The 4,435-nt window shown below is 48.6% G+C and overlaps 1 long non-coding RNA gene across 1 annotated transcript in view; it reads right to left on the minus strand.

Annotated features, from left to right (window-relative positions):
- Positions 1–778: 778 nt before the first annotated feature.
- Positions 779–4,435, minus strand: part of LOC116673208 (uncharacterized) — a 13,282-nt gene continuing 9,625 nt past the window's right edge. The window contains exon 3 of the long non-coding RNA XR_004327784.1: positions 779–791. This is a non-coding gene — a long non-coding RNA (uncharacterized LOC116673208). The remainder of the gene's footprint in view (positions 792–4,435) is intronic.

The following is a 4,435-nucleotide window of genomic DNA, read 5'->3' on the forward strand; positions in this document are numbered from 1 at the left end:
CGCTATAGGCAAAGAGATAACTGTTGTTGTGATTAAGTACTATATAGATTAAATTGAATTATCTCTCTCTCATTGCCACCTCCTCTAGACAGAGGGATGGTTATGTCTCTCTCTCTCTCTCTCGTCCACCTCCTCTAGACAGAGGGATGGATATATCTCTCTCTCTTGGTACCTACCCTTATGTTTTGTGCTGCTTGGGGGACGGAAAATGGGGCAAGTTAAACCGATTTATGTACAAGGAGAGAGAGAGAAGAGAGAGACCCTCCCTCTGTCTAGAGAAGATGGTAGAGGAGAGAGAGAGCGAGAGACCCATCCCTCTGTCTAGGGAGTGGTGTGTGAGAGAGAGAAAAGAGAGAAGTCTAGAGGAGAGGAAGAGAAAGAAGAGAGAAGAGATCCATCCCTCTGTCTACGAGTAGATGGTGTGAGAGAGAGAGATAATCCATCCCTCTGTCTAGAGGAGGTGGACTAGAGAGAGAGAGAGAGACATAACCATCCTCTGTCTAGAGGAGGTGGCAATGAGAGAGAGATAATTCAATTTATCTATATAGTACTAATCACACAACGTTTATCTCTTTGCCTATAGCGGCGTAACTAAGGGATGGTTCAGGACTTTCCTGAGCCAGCCCTAACTAGCTAAGCTTTATCAAAAGGAAAGTCTTAAGCCTACTCTAAATGTGGAGACGGTCTCTCCGAACCCAAACTGGAACCTGGTTCCACAGGAGAGAGCCTGATACTAACTCTCGGCCTCCGTTCTACTTTTAGAGACCTAGAAAACCACAAGTAACCCGCTTCTGGGAGCGCAGCGCTCTGGTGGGTAGTAGGTATAGGGCTCTTTAAGATAAGATGGTGCCTGACCATTGGATTTTTTAGGTCAGGGAAGATTTTAAATTCTATTCTGGATTTTACAGGAAGCCAATGCAGAGAAGCAAAACAGGAGAAATGTATCTCTTTTCCTGGTTCCTGTCAGCACCGTGCTGCAGCATTCTGGATCAGCTGAAGAGTCCTTTATGGATTTCTCGAGCAGCCTGATAATAAAGAATGTCAGTAATCCAGCCTAGAAGTAACAATGCATGGACTAGTTTTTCTGCACATTTTTAGACAGGATATTCCTGATTTTTGTGCATATTACGTAGGAGGAAAAAGACAATCCTTGATTTGCTTTATGTGGGAATTAATTGGACATGTCCTGATCAAAGATAACTCCAGATTCCTCACAGTGGTGCTGGGCCAGGTGATGCATCCAGAGTAACTATATCTTTGGATAATGCGTTACGGGGGTGCTTGGTCCCAGTGCAATAACTGTTTATCTGAGTTTAACTTAAGAAAATACCGGTCATCCAGGGTTTTAATATCCTGAAGCACTTTGAAGTTTAGCTAACTGATTGTTTCAACCGGCTTGATCGATAGATATATGTGAGTATCATCTGCATAACAATGAAGATTTATGGAGTTTTTCTAATATTACTGCCTAAAGGAAGCATATATAAAGTGAACAGGATTGGACCGGCGCACAGATCCTTGTGGGACTCCTGACTAACTTTGCGTGCACAGAGGATTCCGTTAACATGAACAAACTGAGATCGATCTGATAAATAAGACTTAAACCAGCTTAGGGCAGTCTCTTTAATGCCAATTAAATGTTCCAATCTCTGTAATAAGATATGATGGTCAATGGTATCAAATGCAGCACTAAGACTCATAACACCAGTACAGAGATAAGTCCTTTGTCTGATGCAATTAGGTTTATCATTTGCATTTTCACAAGTGCTGTCTCTGTCTATGATAACTCTAATCCTGACTGAAAATCCTAAATAAGCTGTTGCTATGTTGAAAGTCCACAAGCTGTTGCGGACTGCTTCTCAAGAATCTTAGAGAAAATAGAAGGTTGGATAAAACATCTGAATCAAGGTTTGGGCTTTTTAGAAGGGTTTTATTACAGCTACTTGAAGTGCTGTAATGTAAATGTGGCTGTATTTATATACGCTTTTCTAGTCTTGACGACTACTCAAAGCACTTTTTACATTTAAAGGATACATTCACCATCACACACACGTGGCCGTGGGCTGTACAAGGTGCCACTGCTCATCATAAACACTCACACACATTCACACCTCAAGTGAAGGATTTAAGTACCTTGGGGTCTTGTTCGCGAGTGAGGGACCATGGAGCATGAGATTGGTCGGAGAATCGGACGCCGGTGCGGTATTACATTCTGTTATTGCCACCGTTGTGACGAAAAGGGAGCTGAGCCAGAAGGCAAAGCTCTCGATCTACCGGGCAATTTCTCGTTCCTACCCTCACCTATGGTCATGAAGGCTGGGTCATGACCGAAAGACAGAATCCAAGGGTACAAGCGTCCGCAAATGGTTTTCCTCAGGAGGGTGGCTGGCGTCTCCCTTAGAATAGGGTGAGAACTCATCATCCGAGAGGCTCGAGAGTAGAGCCGCTGCTCCTTCGCGTTGAAAGGAGCCAGTTGGATGTTCGGGCATCTGTAAGGATGCCTCTGGGCTCCTCCTAGGGAGGTGTTCCAGCCAGGTGTTTCTTTTCACTTCGTTTCCCCCTGGTCACGCCCTCGTTCGCGGTCTCCCCTGGCTCTTCATCCATGACCCTAATGTGGACGGGGAAGATCATTGGAGTACGCCTTTCATTCCTCCTGTCGTTGTCGACGCAAGTCCGGTACCCCTGCCCCATCCGGGACACCTGACTCCCCTGATCTGTCTTAGTTCCCACAGAGTACCCACAACCACGCCTTGGCTTTTGTAAGGACCAGGCGATGTCCTTGACCCCACTACCCTTATGACTGCTCCATAGCCCTCCTCCCGATGCTCCCCTTCCTTCCAGCCACCTGTTTAAGCTTTCCCTTCCGAGAGAGAGACTATGGACAGTACATTAAGTCAATCATCCTTCCTCATCGCCATTGGCGCTGGATTCCAAATCTTCTTGTTGCCAAAAAGATAACACCCTTCCCCGTGCATCGACTACGGGGGGCCCAATGCAATCTCTGTTTGGAATGAATCCTCTGCCTCTTATGGATTCATCAACGATCTTACTCCAGATCCACCACGTTCACTAAGCTTGATCTTAGGAACGCTTACCACCTGGTGCGGATCGGGAGGGGGACAAGTGGAAGACTGCGTTTAATATTCGCTGTGTCCTTATGATACTTGGTTATGCCCTTCGGTCTCACTAACGCTCCCGCAGTCTTCCAGGTTCTGTTAATGATGTGTCCCACGATTACTTACTGGTTCGTTTTTGTCTACCTTGGCTATATCTGATCTTCTCCCACGACCCAGTCCAACACTCCGGTTGTGCTGCAGTGGCTCTTTGAGAACAACTATTGCAAGGCTGAAATGTGATTTCAGTCTTCCATCCGTACAATTTCTGGGTTTGTTATGGAGTGTGGTGCTGCGTCCGGATCCGGCTGTCTCGTCTCCACTTCCTTATGATGACCCGAACCCAGAGAACCCTCCTAACTTCATCCTTCCCCATTCCTGTCTCGTCGCCTCCCTGGCCCAGAAGTGGAATCTGCCGTCCGTCGCTCCCAGTCTAAGGACCCTGGCCCTGGACGGACCAACCATCGCCTCTATTTCCCTCCGTGCGTCCCTTTCCCAGGTCCTTCATTGGGCGCACACGTCCAATTCAGCTGCCACACATGTATGGCCAGAACACTGCTCCGCCAACAGTTCTGATGGCCCACTGCGAGAAGGACTGACGGCCTTTGTGGCCACTTGCGAGTGTGCGCCGTGCTAAGCCTTCCCATCAACCCCTGCCGGCTGCTCCCCCCCTTCCGTCCCCGGTCAGCCCTGGTTCCGCATCGCCCTGGACTTGTTACTGGCCTGCCCAACTCCCAAGGCAACCACCGTCATACCCACCATTGTGATCGGTTTTCCAAATCCGTCCACTTTATTCCTCTGCCCAAGAGGTCCACGGCTCTAGAAACAGCCAAAGTTCTGGTTCACCATGTTTTTCACCTCCACGGATCCCCCAGGACATCATCTCCGACCGGGACCCCAGTTGAAGTCGCAGGTCTGGAAGTCTTTGCCAACCCTCGGTGCCATTGCCACCTTTCCTCCGGTTATCATCCTCAGATCAACCGACAGACCCGAGCAGGCCAACAGGATCGTGGCGGCTCTTAGGGGTGTGGTGTACCAATCCCATTCACATGAGCACAACTCCCTGCCTATCGCTCCACTGGGATTTCTCCATTACTGTGGTCCATGGGTTTCCTTCCCCAGCTTTTCCCTGCCCTGAAAGAGAGTGACGTCCCTTTCTGTTCAGGCTCACCTTCGGCGGTGTCAACGGGTGTGGAGGAGGCCAGGGCAGCACTCAAACGTACTGCTTCCGCAATAAACTCCTGGCTGACATCCGCCACTCCTGTCTACCAACCGGCCAGAAGGTGTGCTTTCCTCCCATTCCATCCGGCTGCAGACTTCCG

This window comes from Etheostoma spectabile, chromosome 23 (genome assembly GCF_008692095.1).
Source record: "Etheostoma spectabile isolate EspeVRDwgs_2016 chromosome 23, UIUC_Espe_1.0, whole genome shotgun sequence".
In the NCBI taxonomy this organism is placed as follows: Eukaryota; Metazoa; Chordata; class Actinopteri; order Perciformes; family Percidae; genus Etheostoma; species Etheostoma spectabile.